At 40.1% G+C, this 14,005-nt stretch overlaps 1 long non-coding RNA gene across 1 annotated transcript in view; it reads right to left on the reverse strand.

The window, feature by feature from the left end:
- Positions 1-14,005, reverse strand: part of LOC109552254 (uncharacterized) — a 33,875-nt gene that overhangs the window by 4,678 nt on the left and 15,192 nt on the right. The gene's annotated exons all lie outside the window — the stretch shown is intronic.

Below are 14,005 nucleotides of genomic sequence, written 5' to 3' on the forward strand. Positions count from 1 at the left end.
AGGAAGAATTAGTCAAGGAAAAAAAAAAGCATCCAAATCAGAAAAGAAGTAAAATTATCTCTGTTTGCTGATGACATGGTATTATATATAGAAAACACTATAGACTCCACCAAAAAACTGTTAGAACTAATAAGTTAGTTCAGTAAAGTTTCAGGATACAAAATCAATATACAAAAATCAGTTGCATTTCTATACACTAACAACAAACTATCAGAAAGAGAAATTCAGAAAACAATCTCATTCACAATAGCATCAAAAAAGATGAGATACTTAAGAATAAATTTAACCAAGGAAGTGAAAGATCTGTACACTGAAAACTATAAAACACTGATGAAAGAAATTGAAGAAGACACAAATAGATGGAAAGATAGTTCATGTACATGGATTGAAAGAATTAATATTGTTAAAATATCCATACTGCCCAAAGTGATCTACAGACTCAACGCAATCCCTATTAAAATTTCAAAGGCATTTTTCACAAAAATAGAACAATTCTAAAATTTGTATGGAACCATAAGAGGCCCTGAATAGCCAAAGCAACCTTGAGAAAGAAGAACAAAACTGGAGGCATCACATTTCCTGATTTCAAATTGTATTACAAAGCTATATTAATCAAAACATTATAGTGTTGGCATAAAAACAGACACATAGATAAGTGGAATAGAGAGTACAGAAATAAACTAGTGCATTAGTTAATTAACTAATGGTCAGTTAATTTTAACAAATGCACTAAGAATATACAACAAGGGATAATAGTCTCTTCAAGAAATGGTTTTGGGAAAAGTAGATATCCACATGCAAAAGAATGAAACTAGACCACTATCTTACACCATACACAAAAGTCAACCAAAAATGGATTAAAGACTTAAAGGTGAAACTGTAAAACTCCTGGAAGAAAACATAGGGGTAAGCTTTTTGACACTGGGCATGGCAATGATTTTTTGGATTTGTTATCAAATCAAAGGCAACAAAAGCAAAAATAAGCCTGTGGTACTACATCAAACTTAAAAGCTTCTGAACAGTAAAGGAAACCAACCAAATAAAATGAAAAGGCAATGTACGGAATAGGAGAAAACATTTGCAAGCCATATATCCAATAAGGGGTTAATATCCAAAATATACAAGGAACTCATACACCTCAATAGCAAAAAACCAGATGATCCAATTAAAAAATGGACAAAGGACCTGAGCAGACATTTTTCCAAAGAAGGCATTACAGATGGCCAACAGGTACATGAAAAAGTGCTCAACATCACTAATCATCAGGGTAATGCATATCAAAACCACAATATAATATTACCTCACACTTGTTAGGGTGGCTATTATCAAAAAGACAAGCAATTACAAATGCTGTCAAGGATGTGGAGAAAGGAGAACCCTTGTTCACAGTTGGTGGGAATGTAAAGTGGTGCAGCCACTATGGAAAACAGTACGGAGGTTCCTCAAGAAATTAATAATAGAACTATCCAGCTATCCCACTTTTGAGTAAAAATTCAAAGGAAATAAAATCATTATCTCAAAGAAATATCTGTACTCCTATAGTCATTGCAGCATTATTCATAATAGTCAAGGTATGGAAACAACCTAAGTGTCTATAGACAGATGAATGGATAAAAAAGTGCAGGGTATGTAATGCAGTGGACTATTATTCAGCCTTAAAAAAAGGAAATCTTACCATTTGCGACAACATTGATTAACCCTGAGGGCATTATGCTAAATAAATATGCCAGACAGAGAAAGACAAATACTGCACCGTATCACTTATATGAGAAATCTAAAAAAAAAAAAGGTTGAATTCATAGAAACAGAGAATAGAATGGCTGTTGCCAGGGGTTGAGGGGTGGGGGAGGTGAGGCGAGGTTGGTAAAAGGGTACAAACTTTCAGTTATAAAATGAATAAGGTCTGAGAATCTAACATATGACATGTTCACTATTGTTGATAACACTGTATTGTATAATTTGCTAAGAGAGTAGAATTTAAGTGTTCTCACCAAAAAAAAAATTTTTAAAGGTGAATTTGTAAGATGTGTTAATTAACTTGATTGTGGGACTCCTTTTGCCATGTATATCAAATCAGCATGCTGTACACTTAACTACAATTTTGTCAATTATACCTCGATGAAGCTGAAAAAAATAAAATGGGAAAGATAAAAAATAAACACAAATATAATAAAAAAGAAATGCATAAATATTTTTAAAGGATTCTCCTTATATTTTTGTACAACTTGTATTTTTGGAACAGATTGTAAACTTTTTTCCTTCTTAGGAAATACTCATCTACATTATCATTATTAATGACTAGATGTATGTTTCTTAATATGAATGCATCATATTTTACTTAATCTCCTATTATGAGACATATAGACAATTTCCAATTTTGTTATAATAAAAGCATTGTGATAAGTATCCTTGTACATTCATTTTTGTGAATTGTTACTGTTACGTTCATAGCATAAATCTTAGGTTTGGAATCGCTGGGTCAAATTTACAAACTTTTAAATAGTTTGTCACCTATTTCTAAAGGACTCTCAAAATAGGCTACAGACAAAGCACTGAGTTCAAGGTATAGAAGTAGTACAGACCCACATACTCTGACCCAAATATAGTAAAATCAGAAACAAATAATAAATGTATATTCTCAAAGCCCCACCAGTTTAGTCTCAAAAAGCAAATAAATGAAAATATCCTCTAAAAACCTCTTTGGTCAAAGAAGAAATTAAAGCAGATATTACAGAATTATTTGACAGTAATGACAACCAGAATGGCATATAATAAAATTTTTTATTTTTCTGCCAAAACTTTACCTAGAAGCAAATTAAAAACCTTAAATATTTTCTGTATTAGACAAGGAAGAAAAAAAATATATATATATATAAATTAAGGAAAAGTATAATGGAAAAAATTAGGAATAGAAAATAGTGGAATTGACATGTAAGTTCCATATCTTGCTCTATGTTTGTGTAAGTGTTGGCGCATTTCTGTGTGTGTGCGTATTCACATGTGCTCAATGGAGCAGGGAGCACCATGGAATCTTCCCACATTTTGCTGACAGTTCAAGAGACAAGAGAAACCTGACCTCACTTGCAGTGAGATTAACTGGGATAATGTCAGTGTCAGCAGAGCGTCATGAAGGCACAAATGTGGAAGTGACTAATTTAGCAGTGGGCGGGTCAGTGAAGGAAAGCGTCCTAAAAAATGTGACAGCTGAGTTGAACATCATGGGATGGTTCGGATTTTGCCAAGTAAAATGCTTGTAGAGAGAAAATGAAGCCTAGATGTGTGACTGTTTTCAAGGAGCTAGAATTTTTTTCCATGCCTAATCAGTCCGAGACATTCATGGGATTATTAAAGATGCAGCCTTATCATTTTTAATTATATGCTTTCTTTTAAAACTGTGATTCTTTTGATTGAGGTCATCTATTTTTAGAGCCTGGTTTATATTATTAGTAATTACGGCAGAAAATGAACTTCATAAAATTAAATGTCTTTTTGTTTCTTATCTGTACTTAGCTGATGAAGTTAGCATGCAAAGATATATTGAAAACCTACTTTATCCTATGAAAAGGACATGTTTCAAGGATCTATATGTGGTCAAGGAATGCAGTCTGTTAAACCATATGGAAAACTTTTCATTAATTTTAAATTTTTTAGGAATTTATCTGTTGGGTATACCATGACTAAGTTACAGTATTTTATATACTAAGTATGTAATGGGAAAAATGAGGTATGTAGAACTTCTTTTTCCAGAAAGATATACTTTTTACTGTCCTTGTTGTTATGAGTGTTTTCAAAGCTCAAACTTATAAATTCAGTTGAGTCCTTTTTTGGGGGAAAGAAACAATGTTATCATGGGTGTGTGTGTGTGTGTGTGTGTGTGTGTGTAAAATCAAGGAGAAAGGTGTAAAAAGATATATTTTTTAAAGTGGCTTCTCTGGGGATGGAGACGGGGATGTTGTAGAAAACGTGAGTAAGGAAAATAAGAGAGCATGAAGGGAGACGATTATTTTATTTCTTTTTATACATTTGTATTGTTTTGTTGTTACAGTGATAACTGGTGTGATGGTTAATTTTATCTAGCTACTCCACTGGACAATGGCATTTGGTCCAACATTATTCTGGATGTGTCTGTGAGGGTGTTTCTGGGTGAGATTAACAACTGAATCAGTAGACTGAGGCATCTATGAAATCCCCACGGCTAATGTCACACTTAACAGGGAAAGACTGAAAGCTTTTACCTGTAGGATCAGGAATAAGACAAAGATGTCTGCTCTCATCACTTCTATTTAATATTATACTGGGGATTCCGGTCAGGGTAATTAAACAAGAAAGGAATAAAAGGCATCTAGATTGGAAAGGAAGAAGTAAAACTGTATTTGCATTTGACATGATCTTGTTTGTAGAAAATCCTAAGGAATCCACACACACACAAAAATACTATAGCTAATGAACAAGTTCAACACAGTGGCAGGATATAGGATCAATATGCAAAAATTAATTGTATTCCTATATATTAGCAATGGGCAATCCAAAATGAAAAATAAGAAAACAAATCCATTTTCAATAGCATCAAAAACAATAAAATACGTAGGAATAAATTTAACAAAAGTGCAAGACTTTTACACCAAAAACTCTAAAACATTATCGAAAGATATTAGAGAAGACCTTAATAAGTGGAAACTTATTGTTAAGATGACAGTTCTTCCCAAATTGATCTATAGAGTCAGTTCAATCTCTATTAAAATCCTAGATGGTTTCTTTGGAGAAATTGATAAGCTGATCCTAAAATTCATATGAAAATGCAAGAGACTCAGAATACCAACACAATCTTGAAAAAGAAGAATTAAAGTTGGAGGACTCACATACCCTGATTTCAAAACTTACTAGAGAGCTACAGCAATCATGAAAGTGTAGTACTGGCATAAAGAGAATTATATAGATCAACAGAATAAAATTGTGAGTCTAGAAACAAACCTGTACATTTAAGTCAATTTTCAACAAGGATATTAAGACAATTCAGTGAAGAGAGAATAATATTTTCAACAAATAGGGCTGGAACAACTGGCTAGTCCCATACAAAAGAATAAGATTGGATCCTTATACAAAAATTAATTCCAAGTGGGTCAATGACCTAAATTAGAGCTAAAACCATAAAACTCTTAGAAGATAGCATATAGGTAAATCTTCATGACCTTGGCAATGTATGTATAAAATAGATAACTAATAAGAACCTGCTGTATAAAAAATAAATAAATAAAACAAAATTAATAAAAAACACAATAAGGCAGCACTTCACATCCACGAGGACGGCTATAATAAAAAAGACAGATAATAACAAATGTTGATGAGGGTGTGGAGAAATTGGAAACCCCACATATTGCTGGTGGGAAGATAAAATTTGTCAGTCACCTTTTTCTGATAAAAAATTATTTAATCCAAACAAGTTTACATGTTGACACATGACGTGACTAGAATAAATCTATCCAAATTAAAATTGTGTTAAGGACCAAACAGATGACTGGTTTATATAATACAGAGTTCGCTCAAAATAGTGGGTCCTAGCTCTAGCGTAAGACCTCTCAGTTTGGCAGTTCCTCAAAATATGAAATACAAATTTATCTTATGGTCTAGCAAACTCACTCCTAAGTATATACCCAAAAGAATTAAAAATATTTGTTCACACAAAAACCTACACATGAATATTCATAGCATCATTATTCATAACGGCCCAAAAGTGGAAACAACCTATATGTCCATCAACTGATGAACAGATAAATGAAATGTGGTACATCCATACAATGGAATCTTATTTGGCAAAAAAAGAGAAATGAAACAAACCGAAGGACAGTGGTACAATGCAGATGAACCTTGAAAATATACTAAATGAAAGTTGCCAATCACAAAAGAACACATATTGTATGATTACATTCACATGAAATGTCCAGTATAGGCAAATCCAAAGAGGCAGAAGGTGGATTAGTGTTTGCCAGGGGATGTGCTGAGGAGGGAGTGGGGAGTGATTGGGAACAGGTACAGGGTTTCTTTGGGGGTGATAAAAACATCTGAACTTAGGCAGTGGATATGATTACATAATTCTGTGACTATACTAAAAACCACTGAACTGTACACTTTAAAAACAAAGTTGATCATTTTTTCATATACTATGTGTTCTCAGGAAAACAGTTGGATAATGCTGCAGAAATGAATATACTCAGTATAATGAACACTGCCCACCTCTACATAATTACACCATATCTATTTCACAGTCCATATTGCCCATTTGGAGAACCCATCAGAAGTGCACATGTGAGTCTCTGTGCTTGTTACTGTCAGAGCCCAGGCAGCCTAAGACCACTAGGGACAAACCTGCAGTTTGACAAAGTCAGGTTTATTGGCTCATTGCAATGAGAAAAACCACACGGTAGAGTTAGTTACTATGGAGCTTCTCAACAAACAAAGGGAAAAGTAGAGTTATTATAGAATTTGGGGGAAGGATGGAACCTGGGTAAAATTCAGATGAAGTAGGTGTTTTAATGCATTTAAAGCAATGCAGGGTGAGTGCAAAAGGGTCACAGCATGGCTAGACTGTGAAATGGATCCAGGGTCATACTTCCTTGGAACCACTAAGTTAAGATAAATGTGGACTCTTGCGTTCCAGACACCTTTATCTGAATGTCTGCACCTGGGTTGTAAATCAAGGTCGCTTCTTTGTGTCAGAGTGTCTTGGTTATTCCAGGCAAAACTGGAGGGGTTTTCATTCTTACCGGAATAACTTCAAACAGCAAAGTTTCTGATAGTCTGATTTTAGAGGACAGGTGAATGGTGAGTAGGACAGCAGTAGTCATCCTAAGAAGGGGTCCTATGGCACTTTTCAGCGTTTCCTTGGGAGAAATACTGTTTACTGTGAACTTGGCAGCCGTCTTTATTTGTGTCTGTTGTCCCAGCCTGATGAATGGCAGGGATGGTTTTTCCTTCCTCAGTATTTGAGGGAGTTACAAAGATTAATGTGATGCTGTTTGTGCTCTTAAGACCCTAGAGGGAAGAAAGGCAATACTTTGATTAAGGAGGGACCCAGGCAGGTTGCCCTTGTGTTTTGGTGGTTTTCAAGGTGCTGGTCAGCAGGACTCAGCTCAGAGGAAGGACAGTCTGGACTCCAGAGGCGTCTCCTTTCTAACAAACCGATTTCCTCAACCAGGAACACCTGCTGTAATGTGGACTCCCCCATGGCCCCCCTTCCCTTTCCCCCCTAGAGAAAGAGCAACACTCGGCGGCCAAGACCTTACTGCAGTGCCCAGGCCAGCCCTGTCCGGCCCTGACACACCCTGTGTGCTGAGCTGAGAGCGCGTAGGAGGTTCTGCCTCCCCTGCCCCTGGATGTCCCATGAACTCTATTTGTACTGCGTGCGACCGCAGTGGGGTGCGTACCCTTGTATTCCCGTATGAGGGTTCCGACCACAGAGGCACACGTCCACTTTGTCTCTAGTTTTTGCAAGTGGTCATTTGAAGCCGGGCCACCATAGAGGTGGCAAACATTTCTTCTCAGAGGTCGTGTCAGGTCTCAGGAAGGGCTGGAGAGTGGGTGAGGGTCTCAGAGTTCGGGAATCCAGATGCTCGGGGTGGGTGGGCTCTGAGATGGGGGAGAGGAGCGGAGGGGTAGCAGCCGCAAAGCGAGTGCGCCATTTTTAAGAGGTAGATTTAAGAGGAAAAACCTGGTAGCGAGGCTGCCAAAGGGAGGCGGGTGGCAGAAGCAGAGGATGGAAAGGCAGCGGCGGGTAGAGAAGACAGGCAGCAGCCGCTGCCTGAGTCGCAGCCAAGCTGGTGGGCGGATAAGAAAACCTGGCGTGGATTTAGCTACTCCTGGAGGCAAAAACCCTGAGAGGCTTAGGGTACAAAGGGAAAACAAGGAATGGCTCCAGGAAAATGACAAACACTGGACCAGCAGGAACCAGGACTAGGTCTGGGATTTAGTCCCTAACCCCTCCCTCTCCCGCAAGAGGATGCTCAAAATTTCCTGAATCTGCTGGAGACCAGAGCTTACTTGCCTGGTTAGTAGTAGTCAGTTCTTTTGTTTGTAGGGACAAAATTATGCACGATCTTGGGCCTTTGAAGGTACTGATTAGAGACGTTCAGAGCGACCCCTGTTGGTGACTTCTAGAAACAGTGGGCCAAGGGCACTGCCAAGAATGACCTGTACTCCTAAAACTTGACTAGAATCAGTTTTGTTCCTCTTACCAAGAAAAGGAAAAACAAAACAAGCAAACAAACAAACAAATCGAACCCCGCGATTTGTAGGAATCCTGCGTTAAGGAGGTTCTGCAGCTCTTGGCGGCTCCGTGTTCTCTTAGCTGCAGTCTAACTTCCTCCTTCCCCAGGGGACATCTGGCTTCCCATCTTGTATTACACCTGTCCTCACCTCAGGCCAGAGTCTGGTCTTGTTCTTGGTAGTCGGGGGATCCCCTTGTCTTCCTCTTCTCTCCTAGGAGACTGAATGTCCACTTTTGTCTCCTTATTTTCAAATGTATGGGGCTAATCCTAGCCAAGGCTTTTAAAATTTTTTATTAAAATTTTTTTTTGATGTGGACCAGTTTTTAAAGTCTTTATTGAATTTGTTACAATATTGCTTTTTCTGTTTTATAGTTTGGTTTTCTGGCCACGTGGCATGTGGGATCTTAGCTCCCTGACCTGGGATGGGACACGTACCCCTTGCATTGGAAGGTGAAGTCTTAACCACTGGACCGCCAGGCAAGTCCCTACGCTTTTTTAAAATGGGCTTCAAGGAATCAAATAAGGTCCAGTTATCATCCTCAAGGGTCAACCAGTAGTATTTGATGAATTCATTGCATAGAACTAGAGAATAATGTGACATGGAAAGAAAGAAAAACCAATAGTGCTGTGAGGTGGGCAGTGATGACCAAGGCTCAGAGAAATGATCTTGCCCAAAGTTGCAGTGAATAATGATAAAGCTCACGCTAAGCACTCACTTCCCAGGCACTTTACAGATATTATTGCATCATCTCAAGTCTCCTACTTGGCTTTGCTGTCTCAGGAGCTCCTCTGAACTTTATCCGTCTGAATTCCCCTCACATCCAGCAGGGAGATCCAGAGGGCTGGTCCTGGGGGCACATTATTTGTTGTAGGGGAAAAATGGGAATGGAAATGTCTGTGAACCCATGGGTCTGGAGAAGCCAGGCCTTCTCTTTTTCCTCCTCTTTTTAATTCTTCCTATTCCTCTTCTCAGTTACATTTTTCCTGACCCAGGTTGAAACCCTTAGAGGTGGAAGTCTTCCTGTAGTGAGCAACCTGACCACCAGAAGGCAGCATGAGACCATGGCTGTGTCTGAGCATTAACCAGGTCCTTCTAATGAGCGCTTCCCCACCAAACATGAGGATCTCGGGTTCCCAATCCTGTCTGCACATTGGAATCATCCGATGAACTTTTATAGAATCACGACTGCCTGGGCTCCATCACAAGCCAACCGCATCTTACATTCCTGGGAATGGGGCACAGGCGTTGCTAGTCTTCAAGTTTCTCAGGTAATTCTAATATCTATAAAGGGTTAAGAATCACTAATGGAGAACACTGAATCCTGAAAACTGTACAGGCTTTTAGGAATCACCCATCTCAGCCCGTCTGCTCCCATTTCACAGCTTCAGGACCTGAGGCCCAGAGATAGAAACAATAGGCTTAGGGATCATTGGAGGACAGAGCTCAGGACCCTCATGCTCAGCTTGTAATCATTCCTCCATAGCACACATTCTTCCATGTTTATACCAGGCCTAGGCATCAGAAAGCAGCAAGGAACAGCTCTTTCCTGCCCTCTGATCCCAGGGCTGTGTGGTCTCTGGCTAAAGAGGCTCCCCATTGATGGAAGAATTCAGGAGAAACAGCTGGAGAGCAACCCCAGCCATGGGAGTGCTGAGGTTCAGAGCTCACGTGCTCTAGGAAACCATAGGAGGGAGAGAGGGTGTGGAGCGGCTACAGCCAAGGAAGGCTTCCTGGAGGTGAGGCGAGAGTAGAGGACAGGCTGGATTTCAGTGGCCACCATGGATGGTGGGAGCCGCATTCCACACCAGAGGACCAGGACAAATGATGGGCATTGGTGGGGCCACATGAGCCAGTAGGAGTGGGCAGAGGTGAGGCCTGGAGAGCAGTGAGGGTTAACACCGCAGACAGAGAAGGGGGCACAGCCCAAGGACAGAGGAACATCCAGAGGAACCAAGGCCTTGTATGGAATGTTCTAGGTTTCAGCCTGGATGCAGTGAAGAAACACGGATGGGAGGGGCACAGGTGAGCTGGGCCTTAGAGAGATGCTGCTGGGGTAGGATGGACTAGAGACCCAGAGACGAGGCAGTGTGTATGGGGGCCCCATCCAGGGAACTCCCTTTGCATCATCCTTTTCCAGGTCCTCAGAATCTAGAAAAGATGTGACTTTTGGAAGGTGTCCTAGAAATAACTGCTGAATAGAATGGAACGTTTAGTAGAAGAAGGAGCTCAGCAGGGAGTTGTGGCCAAGGACAGCATGGTAGAAAGATACGGAGGGAATAGAGGGTCGTTTGGAGAGTAGCAGGGGCTCCGTGTCCAGAGGCCTTCTAAGTCTGACAGTTAATGGGGCTGTCAGAACTGTCATAATCCCAGGGGAGCAGGACAGTGGTGTTCAGAGTGAGGCGACCTCCCTCTTTCCCATCCTCTTTCTCCTCTAGTCAGGATATTCTTGGGGATCCCCAGAAACCCCACTTGAGAAAGCTCCAGAAGTCCAGCATTAACCCCGCACCCCATCCTCATGCATCGTTAGAGTTTTGTTGACATGAGGGCTCCTCTTTCCCATGGTTTTGTCCGTGATGTGTCCAGTCCAGTTTTGCCTAATGTAGCCAGCTCTCTATGGGATAATGGGAGCTCAGGAATCCTGTACACTCTACTTTTTTGCTTGTAGGATCCCCCCACCCCATAAACCCTACCATGTGGCACTGATGGTGTGTGCCCTTGTCTTTCTTCCATGACATCTGGTTACCGCATAGGTACACACTCCATTTCCCCCAATGCCGGGTGTTTTTGGAAGAGTCATTATTCGACTGGGCATCCCCAGGGGCAGATGGGTAATATTTTGCTCCTAAGCACCCTAGCAGGTCACGTGTTTTTTATGGTGGGGGAGGGGCGGCAAGGAGAAGAGCCAGAAAACACTGCCCTCTATTTGCAAGGCAATACAAACTTTTCAGAACATCATGTCTGCTATCTCTTCCATCGTTCACTGGAACCTTCCGAGGTAAAGAGTATCCTTATTAGGAAATGGCTGGCCAGAGATGGCCCCACCTGCACTGCCCAGCCAATCCCACAGGGAAAGGGGGTCTTTTCCCCTAAAGAAGTGCCCAGAGAGTAAGCTGTTTTCCCACATTGGGACGTGGGCATGAGGAGATGGGAACACCAGAATTGTTAAGCGTGAGGGAGTCATTCCAGTAAAGGACCAGTTTTGGTAATAATTACGCGGGTTGAAGGCTGTATTGGCACTAACATCCTTTGTGCACTCTGGGATGCTGTGAACAGTCAGCGGGTGCAGTCACAGATTCCACATAGTTCCCTTTGGTATCCACCCTCCTGCTAATTAGGAAGATTTGGCAAGTCTTGAAAACATCACCTTCTCAAGGTGACACCATTGCTCTCTCCTTCCTTAGGGAAGATCTGGTCCCTGGTCTTTCAGATTTCATCTGTCTTCAACTCAGCTCAGGGTCCCAGCACTGCCATCTTCATATAAATGGGTACAGGCATCCACCCGCCCTAGACTGGTAGTCGGGGGTGTTTGGTCATAACTCTCGGTAGTCCAGAGATTCCCTTTGTTTTCCATTTCTCTCGAAGCAGCTGGAAGCCCACTTTTACCTTCCTCTTATTTCTGTAGGCAGGGCCTGATGTTAGTCAAAGATTTATTAACTTTGGGTCCATACAACCAAATAAGGTACATATACAGCCTCCATGGGGGTCAATCCGCTGAAATTTATATAAAATTTTATGTGTATGTCCATACACATAAGAGAGAAAGTGATTCAGAACTGTTGCCTGAGACTTAGCAGCTGCTGAATAATCCTCAGGAAAGGCTGGCTTTCCTCCTTAATAATGGGAATGAGGTGAGGATGTCTGGTCTCTCCAGTTGTTTGTTTGTTTGTTTTTTAACATTGTGCTGGAGGTCCGAGCTAGCGCAAAAAGGCATACAGATTGGAAAGGAGAGACCAAAACTTTATTTGCAGATGATATGATCATGTACTCGAAAATTCTAACGAATCTTAAAAAAAATCTACTGGACTATTAAGTGAACTTAGCTAAGTCACAAAATACAGGGTCAATATCACAATAATCAATTATACTTCTATACATTAACAATGAACAACTGGAAAAGGAAAATTTTAAGTACCATTTATAAAAGCATCTAAAAAGGTGATATATACTAAAGGAAAATTTAATGAAATATGTGAAAAACATGCATGCTGTAAACTATAAAGCGAAGCTGGGAGAAAATAAATGGAGATATATACCAGCCTTATGGATTAGAGGACTCAATATTGTTAGGTGGCATTTCTCTCTAAGCTGAGTTACATATTCGATGCAATCCCAATCAAGATCCCAGCAGGCTTATTTCTGATTTTTAGAATTTGACAAGCTGATTCTGAGATTTTATACAGAAATCAAAAGGTCATAAAATAGAAAACTTTTGGAAAAGAACAAAGCTTAAGGGTGTAATCTGTCTAAATTTTAAGACAATGTAAATATACAGTAATCAAGTAGGTTACTATAGATTAAGTATAAAAATAGAAATCAATGGAATAACAGTCTAGAAGTAGACCCATATTCATTGATTTTCAATTAAAGTGCCAAGGTAATTCAATGGGGGACATGATGGTGTTTTCAGCAGCTAATGCTGGTAAAATGGTATATCCATTTGGGAAAAGAAGGTGAATGTCAACTCTTATCTCACATGATACACAAAAGTTGACTTAAAATGAGTCACAGAACTAAATGTAAAACTATAAAACTTCTAAAAGAAAACATAGGAGACAATAGTGTAAACTTTAGGTAGGGAAAGATTTCTTGTGGGGAAATATGAGGTGTGAACCATAAAAGAAAAAGCTGACAAATTGGACTTCATCAAAATTAAAAATTTCGGTTCTTCCAAAAAACACCATTAAGAAAATGAAAAGGCAAGTTAGGGGCTGGGAGAAAAATATTTGCAATACATGTATCTGTACAGGACTTGTATTTGGAATTTATAAAGCACTCATATCACACAGTGAGGAGGAGACAAACCAGCCAATTGAAAATGGGTGTGGTAAGAATTCTAAGATGACCCATGCCCATGTATAATAATCTCCCTTACAGTATGTGTGGGACCAGTGAATATTGTGGATGTCACTCCTGTGATTGGATTACATCATATTAAATGAAGGGATTGACAGATGTAATCAAGGTTCCTGATCAGTTGACTTTGAGTCAGTCAAAAGGGAGATTACCAATGGGTGGGCCTGACCTAATCAGGTGAGCCTTTTAAATGAGGCTCTAGAAGCAGCGGCAGAGCTTTCCCTTTGGCCTGAATCACCATGGGTTCTACAGCTGCAAGGAAGTGAATTCTGCCAACAACCATGTGTGACTGGAAAAAGACCTGCAGCCCTGGCCAACACCTTGTGAGACCCTGAGCCGAAGGCCCAGCTCAGCCAGGCCTGCAGGACCCATGGAAACTGTGAGACAATACATGTGCGTGACACTTGAATAGCCAATGAGTACCTGAAAAGATGCTCAACACGATTCGTCATAAAACAAAAATGCAAATTACAACCAAAATGCATACCCCTCTATACACGCGATAGAATGGCTAAAGATAGGGAGAAAAAACTGGCAATGCTAACTGCAGCATCTAGAACTTTCATGGACCACTATGGAAATGTAAAATGGTAGAGCCACTTTGGAGAACAAGTTTGGAAGTTTCTAGTAAAACTAAACATAGATTATCATATGGCCCACCTATTCTGCC

Source organism: Tursiops truncatus, chromosome 8 (genome assembly GCF_011762595.2).
Source record: "Tursiops truncatus isolate mTurTru1 chromosome 8, mTurTru1.mat.Y, whole genome shotgun sequence".
In the NCBI taxonomy this organism is placed as follows: domain Eukaryota; kingdom Metazoa; phylum Chordata; class Mammalia; order Artiodactyla; family Delphinidae; genus Tursiops; species Tursiops truncatus.